The 17,049-nt window shown below is 36.6% G+C and overlaps 1 protein-coding gene and 1 long non-coding RNA gene across 4 annotated transcripts in view; one reads left to right on the top strand and one right to left on the bottom strand.

Annotated features, from left to right (window-relative positions):
• Positions 1 to 1,390, top strand: part of LOC127857146 (uncharacterized) — a 36,449-nt gene extending 35,059 nt beyond the window's left edge. The window contains exon 8 of the mRNA XM_052393565.1: positions 1,010 to 1,390. The gene's annotated coding sequence lies outside the window, so the exon portion shown is untranslated. The remainder of the gene's footprint in view (positions 1 to 1,009) is intronic.
• The window catches only part of LOC127857309 (uncharacterized), a 48,970-nt gene that overhangs the window by 28,351 nt on the left and 3,570 nt on the right, over positions 1 to 17,049 (bottom strand). The window contains exons 3-6 of one of the 3 annotated variants that reach the window (XR_008038372.1): positions 15,344 to 15,412; positions 10,034 to 10,082; positions 7,292 to 7,383; positions 6,974 to 7,069 (exon numbers count right to left, since the gene is read on the bottom strand). This is a non-coding gene — a long non-coding RNA (uncharacterized LOC127857309). The remainder of the gene's footprint in view (positions 1 to 6,973; positions 7,070 to 7,291; positions 7,384 to 10,033; positions 10,083 to 15,343; positions 15,413 to 17,049) is intronic. The other 2 variants (XR_008038370.1, XR_008038371.1) reach the window with 2 other exon arrangements.

Here is a 17,049-nt window from a genome sequence, read left to right as displayed (position 1 = left end):
AAATATATTTAGCTATTGTTGCTTGTACAAAGAAGTAACAAATAAAACAACATAAACCTACCTAGTTATAATACATCAAGAACAGTTTTATCCTGCCTCCAATATCATGTTTTGGTCATCTGCCATTTTCGTCCGACGTCATAGTATGCTATTCACCTAGTTCTTCTTGTATGCTCTGAGATTTTATGAGTACATTCATACAGCTCAGCGACCCGGAGGGTCAATATAGCTGGGAGTTGGATTATTGCAACTAGCTATTCACCGAAAGTCGGCGTCCTCCGGTCGTGTGAGCAAGTCCGCACGGGGAAAGCGACCCATCCCATACCGTACAAGCTATCGGGTGGTGTCTTATCAATTTCGATTAAAATAAATAAATAAAAACACAAAAGGATGAAACATCTGGTTTTACAGTACTCGAGTAAACGATTTCGGATAGGGAAATTTTGGACGAAGGGGAATTTCGTAAAATAGAGCATTATTTCAATTGAAAACCACTATGACATTACTGATAAGTAAAGGAAACCGATATAAAGAATAATTCCTCATGTTCTCTTTGACTGACATTAGTTTTTTGGACAATAATTGTTGTCAAACAGGTGTTTTTTTCCAGAACCGAATGATTGTATGGAGGCCGCCATTTTTTACAATTCCACGGTGAATGTTTAATATGCGGATCAAAGCAACAGATATAAGGCGTCTTCTGATTGGCTAACACTCAAGGGTCGATAAAATTGTACGTCGACGTACAATTTTGTACGTCGACGTACAATTTTTGTACGTCGACGTACATATTGTACGTCGACGTACATTTTCTTTTAACCTAGTAGGTCTTGTTGACTTTTGACCCAAATGGTACGCGATATGATACGGCATTACTTATACGAGCATGGGGTAGTTGGATATACCCGGTAAAAGACTCGTTTACCAGCATGGGGTAGTAGGATAAACCCGGTACATAACTCGCTAGTATAGTACTGGCTTGATACGGCATTACTTATATACCAGCATGGGGTAGTAGGATATACCCGTTACATAACTCGCTAGTATAGTACTGGCTTGATACAGTATTACTTATATACCAGCATGGGGTAGTAGGATATACCCGCTATATTACTCGCTAGTATAGTACTGGCTTGATACGGCATTACTTATATACGAACATGGGGTAGTAGGGTATACCCGGTATATGACTCGCTAGTATAGTACTGGCTTGGTACGGCATTACTTATATATAAGCATGGGGTAGTAGTATATACCCGCTATGACTCGCTAGTATAGTACCGGCTTGATACGGCATTACTAATGTACGAGCATGGGGTAGTAGGATATATCCGGTATATGACTCGCTAGTATAGTACTGGCTCGATACGGCATTACTTATATACGAGCATGGGGTAATAGGATATACCAGGGACCTATACAAACAAAGGGATGAGACACTCACTGAACCGAAGAACAAGCTATCGCGTTGTTACGCAAAAGGGAACGAGACTTGCGACCCAACGAGACTTCGCGCTTCGAGGCAAATTTTAACAGCCGCCATTTTGACAAAGCGAGACCGTGACAAAGCAATCGAGAAATAATAAGAGTACAATTTAACCAAGTGTTGCCAACACAGAAGTAGGAAATCCTGAGGTGGAATTTTCAATTATTTTTTTTTCGCATAGATAGTCGATGTAGGGATATAGATACATGAAATTAACTAGTTTATATAGATGGAGTTATTAATTTTACTTATAGATTTCTCTCTAAATAAAATGATTGTACTTTATATACTCTAAGGAACCATATCGCTATACATAAACTATAGTTTTGCTTTAGTATAGGTTGTCAACACAGGGATTTTACTTATACTTAACTACAATTAAGTGTAGCATAGGTAGAGGTATATCATACAGCTTTTACATTGTCAGTATTACTCAATTCTATATTTCTAAAAAAAAAATTACGAATGAAAAAACAATGCAAGTATATACTTTATGCAGTTATATGCAGGGATCATATTTTTTTCTTATATGTGTCCTAATTTTATATTAATGTATGTAATTCTTGTTTAAAAAAAGTCATTTAATAATTATATTTTTCACTTATGAACTTTGGTACAGACAGGTCACTATGTATTAACAATATTAACATTCTCACGAAAACATGTTTATTCCTTATATTGTAAAAGGAACTTTTTCGAAGTGATGCATGATTTGTATTTACTTCAAAAGCATGCTGTTATTGTAAATGTAATGTAAATGACGATTAGCTTAACATGCTTAAGTCAGAATAAACTTCTATGTTCTATTAACTGCATTTAAATCTTTGTCCATAATTTTGTTAAAACCATTCTACAACACGTTTTATATTCATTTCTTTGAAAATAATTAAAGGAATAAAACACTAAACTCCTTTGTACACACTATTTAGTAGTTACTGTAAATGCCTGATTCAATTGTCTCATCATTATTACACCGTATCATGTGTCCACTGTTTTGGATATCTTACTTGCATGTGCGAGGATTTGATTTATTAATGTTGTTTTATATATTGATTGTTCGAGATATATATGATAATAAAACGAATAAAACATGAGTATATATATATATATATATATATATATATATATATATATATATATATATATATATATATATATATATATATATATATATATAGAACTACTAAAACACGAAAACCTTTCTTGTTTTTTGTTTGGTTTGTACGCAAAATGCAGAACTAAAAAAATGCATCCAATATTTATTACCTCGTAAATTCTGTTAATGTTTTTTTATGACATGACCTCGAAATCCTGATACACTTTTATACTCCGCACCACAAACAGGACAAATATAGCACAGCTCTTTCGTGCTTGCTTGCGATTTATTGTTTGCCTCATCATCAGTATAATAACCTTATACCAAATCTAAATCTATGTCGTCATCCCATGAAAGGAAATTTTTATGTTTAGAAGACATTTTCAGTAAATTCCATGAATTCCAACGTTCACTATGACTTAAGGAAGTCCAAATAAATATTAAAATGACATTCGAAAATTTGCTGCGTCGGAGGTTAAAAGAACAATTATACATTTTGAGTTGTTTGCACTTAACATGTCTTGATAATGTTGCTATTTTAAACAAAACATGGTAACATTTTAATTCTATTCTGTTCTGTTCTGTTCTATTAAAAGACCGGTCTTTTTTACATGCACATACGTGCGATAAACAACGGCAATTTAACCCTGGCGAAACAACCGGCAATTAATATTCATCAAAGAGTCCGATAATTGGGTGCCCATTTGACATACTGCGTAATAATAAGACTAATTAATGATTGATTTTGAGATCAACAACGCAACAATTAAACGAATAGGTACTTGTTTATTTAACATAATATAATTTGAATCCGAAAAAACGTAACGCGTTAAATAAGCGAAATCCCTCGCAATCGATATCGTGTAGCCGCATTATCGCTACACAGGGACCAATCGATCGAGATTATCAAATCTCGCGCACCGGTTTATTATCGCTACACCGGGACCAATCGATCGAGATTAAAGTATAGGTCCCTGATCTCGCGCACCGGTTTATTTTGCGTGCTGTAACGGGATATCGCGAGGTTGCTAATCCCTTTGTTTGTATAGGTCCCTGGATATACCCGCTATATAACTCGCTAGTATAGTACTGGCTTGATACGGCATTACTTATATACGAGCATGGGTAGTAGGATATATCCGATACATGACTCGCTAGTATAGTACTGGCTTGATACGGCATTACTTATATACGAGCATGGGGTAGTAGTATATACAATGGCTGTTTGTAAAACATGCATGCCCCCCATATGGGCTGTCAGTTGTAGAGGCAGCCATTGTGTGAATACGTTTTTGTCACTGTGACCGTTGAGCCAGTGACCTGAAAATCAATAGGGGTCATCTGCCAGTCATGATCAATGTTCCTATGAAGTTTCATGATCCTTAGTTTCATGATCCTAGGCCTAAGCATTCTTGAGTTACCTTCTTGAAACCATTTTATTATTTGGAATAACTGTGACCTTGACCTAGTAACCTGAAAATCAAGATGGGTCATCTGCCAGTCATGATCAATGTACCAATGAAGTTTCATGATCCTAGGCCTAAGCGTTCTCAAGTTATCATCCGGAAACCATCTGATGGACGGACCGACCGACCGACATGTGGAAAACAATATACCCTTCTTCTTCGAAGCGGTGCATAATTAGAGAGCGGAAACCATGCTCAAAGTTTAAAACGCACTAAGTGACCCCTTGGCCTTGATTTTGACCCGGCATTACCCATATTCGAACTTGACCTAGACATCATATAGATACAACATCTGATCAAGTTTGGTGAAGATCGGGTAAAAACAACTTGAATTAGAGAGCGGACACTTAATACGGACCGACAGACAAGACAGGCAGACGGACCGACAAACTTCGTTTGTGGGGGTATAAAAATGTATTAATAATGCTACTGGTATTTCATTTCTGCGTATTTTAGTCTTATATACAATATGTTAAGTTTCTATTAAGTGCATTATTCCAATTTACTATTCATGACACTAACTTCTACGTTATAAACAAATACTTTCAGATCATTTGCTGTTATTTGTAACTGAACGAGCAAAGAAAAAAATCTTACGTTTTGAATAACTAATAAATCCTTCCAACAATAAGCATTTTTCCTTGTGACTTGACTTTCACTGGGAATCAAACCCAGATCTCCGACTTACTTAGTAAGTCGGCATGTTTTCTTTACACCATGAAAGCGATAAGTTGAAGGAAAAAGCTAATCATTATGTACACAAAATATATTTAACGGATAAAATTTTTAGAAGTCTTTTTCCTACAAGTCTGTATTTACCATTTGACCCCCATGGCATGGCCAGTTTTATGCTAACACAATTGTGTTTAGTTTTACTACATTTACACGATGCTTTGCTGAATACCAAATATCTATGCAGTCAGATTCATAGATAATTTTCCACTTTTTACATATAAGGAAAACAAGATACTACAAAGCAGGGTTAATTAAATTTGGACTTGCTCACATTTTGGCAAAATGACAATTTTCCAAAACAATCAAATTATTGAACAAGAGCCCTAAGGTGCTCAACTGTGACCAGAAGTAACTAAACTATTCTGAGAGGGTGTAGTTTAGAATAATAAATGAACTTAATGAAAAATATGTAATTTGTAGACAAATTATTATTTATAAACTTGACTTTGCTTATCATTACAGCAAATGTTTTGACAAACTTTAAACAAGATGTGTTTGTGAAAAACAATGTCCCCCTATATGACGTTTGACCTTGTAGGATGACCTTGACCCTTCACCACTCAAAATGTGCAGCTCCATGAGATACATATGCATTTCAAATATAAAATTGCTAGCTTCAATATTGCAGAAGTGACATTACATGATCAATTTTGACCCATATATTTGACCTTGAAGGATGACCTTGACCTTTCACCACTAAAAATGTGCAGCTCAATGAGATACACATGCATGCCAAATATCACGTTGCTATCTTCAATATAGAAAAAGTATTCATAAAATTAGCGATTTGGGCCACATATATTCGACCACTGACCTTGAAGGATGACCTTGACCTTTCACCACTCAAAATGTGCAGATCCATGAGATACACATGCATGCCAAATATCAAGTTGCTATCTTCAATATTGCAAAAGTATAATAAAATGAGCGATTTTGGACACATATATTTGACATCTGACCTTGAAGGATGAACTTAACCTTTCACCACTCAAATTGTGCAGCTCAATGAGATACACATGCATGCCAAATATCAAGTTGCTATCTTGAATATTGAAATACTGCAAAAGTGTACATTAAATGAGCGATTTTGACCCATATATTTGTCCTTTGACCTTGAAGGATGACCTTGACCTTTCACCACTCAAAATGTGCAGCTCCATGAGATACATATGCATGCAAAATATCAAGTTCCTATCTTCAATATTGCAAAAGTTATTGCAAATGTTAAAGTTGGCGCAAACCAACCAACCAACAGACCAACCAACAGACAGGGAAAAAACAATATGTCCCCCACTACTATAGTGGGGGACATAAAAAAGGAACACAATTTTAAATGCAACTTCCAGTGTTTACAAGCTTTTTTTAATTTGACATTTTGACCCACTTTTTGACGTTATGTGATCCAGTTTCAAAGTCAGCTGAGATTACATTGGGCCAAATGCTCTGATCATCTTTCATGAAAAATGCACATAAAAAGGGCCAATTGTGTGTTAACAAGGTTCTACTCTAGCACATTAAGAAAAACTGTCATGTCCACTGGCAGCCATGTTAGTCTACAAACCGGAACCAGTTACAAACTCGACAACTGAGCTATCATTAGAATAAATATTCTGACCAAAATTTATGGAGATATGGCTAAAAATGTCACTTCTAGAGAATTTACAAGGTTTCATTATAGCCATATAAAGACAATTGCCTCGTGCTCTAGTGGATATGTTTTTTGAATAGACATAAAAATTTCGAAACTGGACTGAGCCATCATTTGAACAAATATTCGACCAAAATGCATGAAGATTGGAAAAAAAACAGTGACTTCACTAGTGTTCAAAAGGTTTCACTATAGCTATATAAGGAAAACTGCCCAGCCCTGTTACATACGGTCATTTATGAAGTTCCAAAACTGTTGTCGTACGTTAAACAGTTTTCTAGATAGTAATTTCCCACTATTTTTTCCATCAGTGCAGCTTATGATCAACAATTAACTAGTCACTTCCACTTTAAACCTGTCCACTGTAAACACAAGGTTTACTGTTTTGACCTTTTTATACTTTTTATTTCTTATTGCTTTTGAAATATCATCTTATATTTAATGTTATAATGTTCGCATGTATCTCCAATTATATTCTACAACACCGGTTCAATACATTGAGCTGTACACTATAAATGTAGGGACTAAAATATGATGATAACATTTCTCATCTCTTCTTCTCCTTGTCAATCACTCAAATGGAAACACTGGCCCCTGTGGTACACATTCTTTTTGATCAGCATGTTTTGTCTGCCAAACTGAAAAAAATAATAATCACAAATAAACATTTTAAAGAGAAGTGTAATGCCCCAACACTAATCTTTAGTTTCAAAACAATTGTAATGTCCAAACAAAATTAAACTAAAATACCAAAGTGTGCAAATTCAAATGCTTTTTACTTTGAGCTAATAGAGAGAGTTATACAGACAACAAGACATTTGCACATGGTGAATACTTGTGTTATTTGGATAAGGCATTACCATGATATAGTCTGAGCAGTAGTAGGACGCAATGCATGCCTCTCCAACCGCTCAACTATTGTGACTGCTAGATGATGATTTCAGCTGAGGAGCTAAACAAAAATGAGCAAGGGCCATAGTTCTGCAAAATTTGGGCTCATACATAATTTATTCCTTTAAGATGCCATTGTTTCCAATGTTGACTAGAAATGGCGCGGCAGAGACCGACGCACATCCCCACGCCGCATGTTTGACCCAGGGGCGCCCCAGGGTTGGTAATGGGGCCATGCATAGTTGACCGTATTGTCATAAGAGAAGTTCAGTATCAATTAGAAGTGAATCGGTGTAGAAATGAAGAAATTATAGTAAAAGGCAATTTTGGGTGGGCGTGGCCTATGTGGGAGGGGCACCCCAGGGTTGGTAATGGGGCCATACATAGTTGAGATTGACCGTATTGTCAAAAGAGGGGTTCAGTATTAATTTGAAGTAAATGGGTGAAGAACTTTTAAAGTTATCGAAGGATCCAGAAAAGTGTCAGACTGACAGACACAGAGCGCAAACCGTAAGTCCCTCTCCTTTTTCAAGGGTAGGAAACTAACAAGTTTTGATAATAATGTAAAAATAATGGTCAAAACAAGAAACTGATTGAAATACAAAGTTAGGTCGCCCAAAGGGTGTTCTCATTATGTTATATGCACAAACAGGGATTTCAGATATTAAAGGGATCAGGACCATGGATAATTAATAAACCCTCATGTCAATTTCATGTGAATTGCCAGCATTTAATTCTTACGTTCACCTACCATTACTAACATCAAGAGTGTCTTGGTTTGGGTAAAGCTTTCGTATATTGTTTGGAGGCATAGTGTAATAGCTGTGATATTTTAGGAATAATGAACCTAAACACAAAACTGAAGCAAATCTGCACCTTTCTAGGTATATTTTGACCTTTGACCTTGAAGGATGACCTTGACCTTTCACCACTCAAAATGTGCAGCTCCATGAGAAACACATGCATGCCAAATATGAATTTGCTTTCTTCAATATTGCAAAAGTTATGGCAAAATATTTAAGTTGGAGCAAACAAACCAACAGACAGACCAACAGACAGGGCGAAAACAATATGTCCCCCACTATAGTTCATTCCAACGCTCACGGACACTGGAACCCCGGGGAGAGTAGGAAAGCTCCACTATATATATATTTCATATATAATAGTCGAGCTAAAAACCCTATTTTACTATGATTCAAGGGCCATAACTCAGGGGTGTCTGGGTCTATTTGGCCCATTATCTAACTTGACTTAGATGTTATTGCCTTACACATTTTCATGAAGTTTGGTGAAGATCTGATGACAATTGCTTGACTTATTGAACGGAAAATAATCCGGACGGACTGACAGACGGACTTACTAACTTACAGACGGACGGATGGACTAACAAACTAAAGGACGGAGCGATTTTAATATGCCCTCAAAATCACTGGTTCGGGGGCATAAAAACGACATTTTATAAAATGTATTGTATTTCTTAAACTGTATGAACTGTTATATCATACATGCCATACGTCCCGGATTTTCCGGGACAGTCCCGGAAATGAAAAACTTGTCCTGCTGTCCCGGAAATCTGTCAAATGTCCCCGAATTTACAAAATCCATATATACATGTACCTTATCTTAGGCTTAACTGCACCTCAAATCTGTGTATATATGCAGCGTCTCCATGACAATGCCTACCCGAATAGGCAGACTACGCTACATGTCAAAATCGATCAATTAACAGGGGTCCTGTTATCATATTGATTGTCTCACGTTCGCTGTCAAACCGAAAAGGCGGCATTGTTTTGGTTGTTAATTGACTTATATCTACATCGAAACAAGAGTGCAACTAATGTGTGACTGTACGGATTTTAAGTTGACGATCTACCGGTACTGTTTTGTTGTATTTGTTTTATGTGATTGGTTGTATGTATTGTGAATTGATTTGAGTTGACAATCTAACGGTACTGTATTGTTGTATTTTTTATTATATAAATGTGATAAATGAAAAAAGGCGTATCAACAACTACGCGTTACACACCGGTCTTAATAACAATAACGCAGTGACGTCACCATCTATGTTTAGAACGATTACACTGAAAACACATGGCCTGTATCTAGTAAAGGAACTAGTAATGTTTAATTTGACGTTAATAGATCAAGTATATTTCGGATAGGCTTTCGAACTTTTGCAATTAACGATGCGAAACAAAACAAAACGTACCAAAAATGCATATGTTTTTAAATATCGCTACATTTTATACATGTCCCGGAAAATCGGCAAAAGTCCCGGTCATGTATGGTTATATGTTATTTCCATTTAACATTATCATTACATGATCTCACGCTACATTGGAAGTCTCTGAACTGTTATATACAGACAGATCAATCCCTAGTTTATCTTCCAGGGATCAGAAGATGTCTTGAAATCATTATGAACTGTTCCATCATTTAAAATACTGTATGAAATAAATGACAAAGTTATGGCCCAGACAAACTTCAGGTTTAAAACACAATAAGTGACCCCATGACCTAGTTTCTGACCGGGCATGATCCATATTCAAACTTGACCTATACATCATCTAGATACAATTTGTGACCAAGTTTGGGTGAAGATCTGATGAAATTTCGGGACAGACTGACGGACCGACAAAGTGGTTCCTATATAGCCCCCATTACCAAAAAGATAGTATTACCAGCAGTTGGTTTCAATGGAAATTTCTTACCAGACAAGAGGTTTGATGCAAATTGTTGTGAGGGGAAACTGGAAAATATCTGAAACAAAAATAAAGTCTTATATAATTTGAAGCGCTATATTGTTAAGTCAAATTTTAATATTTGATAATCATAATACTGCTAGCTGTCTGATTACAGAGTCTTCACAACATAATGCGTTAACAGTTTTCCTGCAATAAGCAAACAGGACAAAATCAACAACACGAGTATTTATAATATATTCAGAGACAAAGATGATCCATCCATGTCTTTGGAAATAAACAAAGGGCATTTAACAATTATTTTGGCCTCATTTTAGCCATGTTGATAAATATAATGGGTCATACTGCTTGGTGCGTTACAAGTGAAACACCATCAAAACCAGTGCTCCAGCTTGGCATGAATGGAAGGGCGCAGCACCCTGCCATTCAAAGATTCCAACCTGTCAACCTTGGACACCCTTCATGCCCTTTGATGAAAATGCCGAGTTGGGAATAGGGAGTTACAGTTGTAAGATCGTACGCGAATATCATTTGCCATTTAAAAGGAATCATGATGTTCAAACTTAACCTTTGACCTAGAAGTTGGCAAAGGGTTTGTTTTTAGTTGGTCGCATTTTAGAATTTACAGAGCATATTTTGCAAATCAGTGTGTGCTTAGAAGCCTTAGCTACGGAAAGAACCGCAACTCAATTTGCTTAGAACGATCACCACTGCCTGTCTGCAACAGATGACAAATGATTCTGCTCTAGCAGTGAGTGTATATACCAGCTTGTAAGACGACATTGGCCAGACTAGTGTTTATCATTAAAGTCTGTACGTATTTGTTCCATTTTTGACCTCATCCAAGATATCATTGGGACAAATGTTCGGACAAAGTGTCATGATGATCAGACAATAAATGTGGCCTCTAGAGTGTTAACAAGGTTTTACTATATAGCCATAAAAGAAAAAATGCAGAGCCCACTGGCAGCCATGTTTTTCAACCAATCAGCATCATGTTTGAACTCGTCCAAGATATTATTGGGATGAATCTTCTGACCATTTTTCATGAACATCAGAAATAAAAGTGGCCTCTAAAGTGTTAACAAGACTTTACTATAGCCATATAATGAACAAAATGCCCCGCCCCCTGGAAGTCGTGTTTTCCAAGCAAATGTACCCATTTTCAAACTCTTTCAAGATATCATTGAGACCAATCTTCTGACCAAATTTCATGAAGCTTGACAATAAATGTGGCCTCTAAAGTGTTAACAAGGTTTTACTAAAGCCCTATAAGGAAAAATGCCCCGCCCCCTGGTGGCCATGTTTTTATAGCAACCATACCCATTTTCGAACTCTTTCAAGACATCATTGGGACAAATCTTCTGACCAAGTTTCATAAAGATCAGACAATAAATGTGGCCTCTAGAATGTTAACAAGGTTTTACTATAGCCATAGAAGGAAAAATGCTCTGCCCCCTGGCAGCCATGTTTTTCAACCAATCAGCATCATTTTTAAACTCGTCCAAGATATTATTGGGATGAATCTTCTGACCATATTTCATGAAGATCCGACAATAAATGTGGCCTCTAGGGTGTTAACAAGATTTTACTATAGCCATTTATAGCCATATTAGGAAAAATGCCCTGCCCCTTGGCAGCCATGTTTTTCAAGCAAACATAACCATTTTCAAACTCATCCAAGATATCATTGAGACCAATCTTCTGACCAAATTTCACGAAGATTGGACAATGCGGCCTCTAGAGTGTTCACACGGTTTTACTAAAGCCATATATAACCATATATGGACCATATATAAATAACCATATAATGAAAAATGCCCCGCCCCCTGGTGGCCATGTTTTTAAAGCAACCAAAACCATTTTCAAACTCATCCAAGATATCATTGGAAAAATGTTCTGACCAAGTTTCATGAAAATCTGACAATAAATGTGGCCTCTAGAGTGATAACAAGGTTTACTATAGCCATATAAGGAAAATGCCCCACCTCATAAATGCCATGTTTTTCAACCAACCGGCGTCATTTTAAAACTTGTCAAAGATATTATTGGGTTGAATCTTAAGTAATATGCATATAATAATGGAAAAAGGGCCATTATTCTTACAAAATGCTTGATACAGTTGTCTGCTCTTCTTTATAGATTGGGGTCATGTTGGTAAATAAGTTTGCAAAATATGAAAGCAATATGTCAAGGGACGTTAAAAATATTTTAGGTGGTACGCCAACTTTAACATAGATTTATCAATAATATGAATATTCAAAATGGTAAAGGAGCCATAATTATTACAAAATGCTTGATAGAGTTGTCTGCTCTTGTTTATAGGTTGGGGTCATGTTGGTAAAGAAAAATGCAAAATATGAAAGCAATATGTCAAGGGACATTGAAAATATTTGGGGTAGTAAACAAACTTAAACATTTGCTGCATTTTCTAAGTGGAATAGGGGCCATAATCAGTTTTCGAAATTAGCACACGCCCGATCGCCCGTGGCGAGTAAAATTACTGCCGGGCACATACAAAAATTCAAGTTTGTGGCCCGCCGGGCATGTAAATTATTGAAGCCAATTGACAGTTTATAAAAAAAAATCGTAAGCGGTTCTTGATATTTGCAGATCTCTTGATCAATTTTGCGAACAAACACCTTTCCGTAAGTTGTAAAACAATGAAATTCGATTGGTTTAACAACACGCACCTGCTTGCACACGTCATCATTATTGTTTTTGACCGATGCAGTTCGGTCACATTCCGTTCTTATCGACGGTTTCTCTAGACATTAATCGAGAAGATACTTTTTGAATCAATCAAGTAATACACTTCCGTTTTTGTCAATGTAAACAAATGTCATTGTCGACATAGAGGCAGTATCTTAGGTATGTTGATGGGGCTAAGCCCGATAAAGCACTTCCAAAATAGAAAATTGACAATGATTTAGAGAAAAAGGAAGCCAAGAAATGGTATGAGGACACCAGAGAACGCTCTTTTCAAGAGCACTGGTGTAACGATCGACCGTCTTAATTCTAGTGATTGATTAGATGTAATTGTATTCACTACTATTGAAACAAATGTTCTGCTTTACTATGTGTAGCATGTAAGTGTTAAAATGTTGTGATTTGTTATAATTTTGGTTAAAAAAGTTTGGGCATGTAAAAAATATGTTGGGCATGTACAAATTCTTAAGTAACTGGCCCGACTGGCATGTAACTTTTCAAAGCTAATTTCGAAGACTGCATAATTATTACAAAATGCTTGATAGAGTTGTCTGCTCTTGTTTATAGGTTGGGGTCATGTTTGTTAAGAAGTATGCAAAATATGAAAGAAATATGCCAAGGGACATTGAAAATATTTGGGGTAGTACGCAAACTTTTAACATTTGCATGCTCACACTAACGCCAATGCTAAGGCTAACGCAAACGCCGGGTGAGTAGAATTGCTCCACTATATAGATTTCATATATAATAGTCGAGCTAAAAAGGGTCTTTCTGTAAATCTTTAAGAGAACAAATTAAAAACTCAACAGGCCTTTTTTATTATTAAATATGCTTGTTTCCATATATAATTTAAGGCCCTAAAATCATTCAGGATATAACTTTGAACATTTTTTACAGAAATAAAATGATCTTAAAGTTCTCTGCAATGCAAAGTAATTTTTACACACTAGATATTTAAAAAAAAAAATTGTTAACTTGTCCATGCTATTCGGGCCGGCTGTGCTCTGCCTATGGAAAATCTTGATTATATATATATTATATATATATACCTGTTGTGACCCTTGAGATCCTTATGAAATGTTCATAATTCACTAATAACTGTATGTAAAAACAAGAGCACCGCCTTGCGGGTGCAGACCGCTCATCTATTTTCTTTTTTAAAGGTGAAGGGACTCTCATTTTCAATCACAAAGGAGGGAGGGGTGGAGTGAAGAGCGGTGCATTGTGTGGGGGTGTGGACATTTATTTTTTCTTCCAAAAATGCGAAAAAAAGGAGAAAAAAAATCGGGGGGGGGGGGGTGGGTGGGGGGGGGGGATTCTTGGGTGCGATGGTTGGACGGTATTTCAAACATAAAATAATAAAAATAAATATTTGTGTTTTTTAACCGTTTCATAAAAAAAAAATGGGGGGGGGGTGAGGTGGGGGGGGGGGGGGGGTATAGTGTGAGGGTGTGGTGGTAATTTGTGAGATGATCTTAAAAAAAAAAAAAATAATAATAAGGGGGGGGGGGGGGGGGATTAGGGTGGGGGGAGGGGGGGTGGGGATTCTTGGGTGCGATGGTTGGACGGTATTTCAAACATAAAATAATCAAAATAAATAGTTTTGTTTTGTAACCGTTTAAAAAAAAATTGGGGAGGGGGTGGTGGGGGTATAGTGTGAGGGTGTGGTGGTCATTTGTGAGATGATCTTAAAAAAAAAAAAAAAAAAATAAGGGGGGGGGGGGTTGGGGGGGGGGGGGGGGGCACGGGCGATGGTTTGGGTGGAGTCTATTGTGGTATGTCAGGTAAGAGTAGTTTCAATCTATCAATCAAATCTAATCATAAATAAAGAAGTTATGGCAATTTTAGAGAAATTTAATAATTTGACCTTGAGAGTCAAGGTCATTCAAAGGTCAAGGTAAAATTCAACTTGCCAGGTACAGTAACCTCATGATAGCATGAAAGTATTTGAAGTTTGAAAGCAATAGCCTTGATACTTAAGAAGTAAAGTGGATCGAAACACAAAATTTAACCATATATTCAAAGTTACTAAGTCAAAAAAGGGCCATAATTCCATAAAAATGACATCCAGTTATGCAACTTGTCCTTTTACTGTACCCTTATGATAGTTTGCGAGTGTTCCAAGTATGAAAGCAATATCTATGATACTTTAGGGGTAAAGTGGACCAAAACACAAAACTTAACCAAACTTTCAATTTTCTAAGTATAAAGGGCCCATAATTCCGTCCAAATGCCAGTCAGAGTTACATAACTTTGCCTGCACAGTCCCCTTACGGTAGTTAGTAAGTGCTGCAAGTATGAAAGCAATAGCTTTGATACTTAAGGAATAAAATGGACCTTAACACAAAACTTAACCAAAATTTTCAATTTTCTAAGTATAAAAAGGGCACATAATTCAGTCAAAATGCACGCCAGAGTTATCTAACTTTGCCTGCCCAGTCCCCTCATGATAGTAAGTAAGTGTACCAAGTTTGAATGCAATAGCATTGATACTTTCTGAGAAAAGTGGACCTAAACACAAAACTTAACCGGACGCCGACGCCGACGCCAAGGTGATGACAATAGCTCATAATTTTTTTCAAAAAATAGATGAGCTAAAAATAGTATTACCAGATAATCGGGTTCAAAAGTTATTTCTTTCAAGACAGGATGGTTGGTGGGAAATGTCTTCCGACGAAACTGAAAAACATCTAAAACAAAAATAAAGTGACTTCTTGTATAATTTGAAGCACTATTCATTTTAATACAATTTTGTTTTGACAGCCATAGTTCTGCTGAGCCTAAAAATTAAAAGTAGGTCAACAAAACACAAAATGAAATCCAATGATTGCATCACCAAATCTTCTACATATCCAATTAATAAAATTAATGTTTATATATAGACGGTTTTGATACATGGCACAACATCAGGGGTGTCAAATGTCCCAAATTTGAAATCCTAATGATAAAGTCTGGAGTCTGAGCCTGTAGGTCCCTTACAGGTAGAGCCCCCCAAACTGAAAGCCATAGTTCATTGTTCTTTTTATAGTCTTAGTTGCTATTTCTGGTGAGTAAAATGCAAACTATTATAAGCCAGACCACCAGTAACACTCGATGTGTAATTGTCATTTTATATAAATGTTATAAAGAACATCGATAACAAGGGCTGTTTGTAAAACATGCATGCCCCCCATATGGGCTGTCCGTTGTAGTGGCAGCCATTATGTGAATACGTTTTTTGTCACTGTGACCTTGACCTTTGACCTAGTGACCTGAAAATCAATATGGGTCATCTGCATGTCATGATAAATGTACCCATGAAGTTTCATGATCCTAGGCGTAAGCGTTCTTGAGTTATCATCGGAAACCATTTAACTATTTCGGGTCACCGTGAATTTGACCTTTGACATAGTTACCTCAAAATTAATACGGGTCATCTGCGAGTCATGATCAATCTACCTATGAAGTTTCATGATCCTAGGCGTATGCGTTTTTGAGTTATCAACCGGACCCCATTCTACTATTTCGGGTCACCGTGACCTTGACCTAGTGACCTCAAAATCAATAGGGGTCGTCTGCAAGTCATGATCAATCTACCTATGAAGTTTCATGATCCTTGGCATATGCGTTCTTGAGTTATCATCCAGAAACCATTTTACTATTTCGGGTCCCCATGACCTAGAGCTTTGACCTAGTGACCTCTAAATGAATAGGGATCATCTGCGAGTCATGATCTATCTTCCTATGAAGTTTCATGATCCTAGGCCTAAGCGTTCTTGAGTTATCATCCGGAAACCACCTGGTGGACGGACCGACAGACCGACCAACCCACATGTGCAAAGCAATATACCCCCTCTTCTTCGAAGTGGGGCATAATAAATGTTAATCCACTAACCATACAGTAAAACAACTGTCCAAAAATATATCCAGATATGTCTTTTGCAAATGAAATAATATATGCACTTAGTTTGACAGCAGAAAATGGAAATTAAATGATGGGGACATATGCTACATTTTGTAGTATGTAAGATTTCTGGAAAGTAGCCAAGAGGTTAGGTCAGTTACCTTTTATGTCCTTGTCAGCGGATAACCAATCAGAAAATAGTAAAACAAGGGACAAAATTGTCATAAAACCAGGTTTTCAATGTAGAAAAAAGTCTGATAGAGGGAGACAACTCAAACTGAACTGTTTATAATTAACCCCCTTTGTTTCAAAATAAATATATTTTTAGTTGTGGCGACCTTGACCTTGGAGATATTGACGTAATTCTAAAGTGCGATACAACGTCCCACGATGGTGAACAAATATGCCAAATCATTTTTAAGTCTCACAATGA

Source organism: Dreissena polymorpha, chromosome 1 (assembly GCF_020536995.1).
Source record: "Dreissena polymorpha isolate Duluth1 chromosome 1, UMN_Dpol_1.0, whole genome shotgun sequence".
NCBI classification, from domain to species: domain Eukaryota; kingdom Metazoa; phylum Mollusca; class Bivalvia; order Myida; family Dreissenidae; genus Dreissena; species Dreissena polymorpha.
The sequence above is the reverse complement of the archived record's forward strand: the minus strand, read 5'-3'. Positions and strand labels throughout refer to the sequence as shown.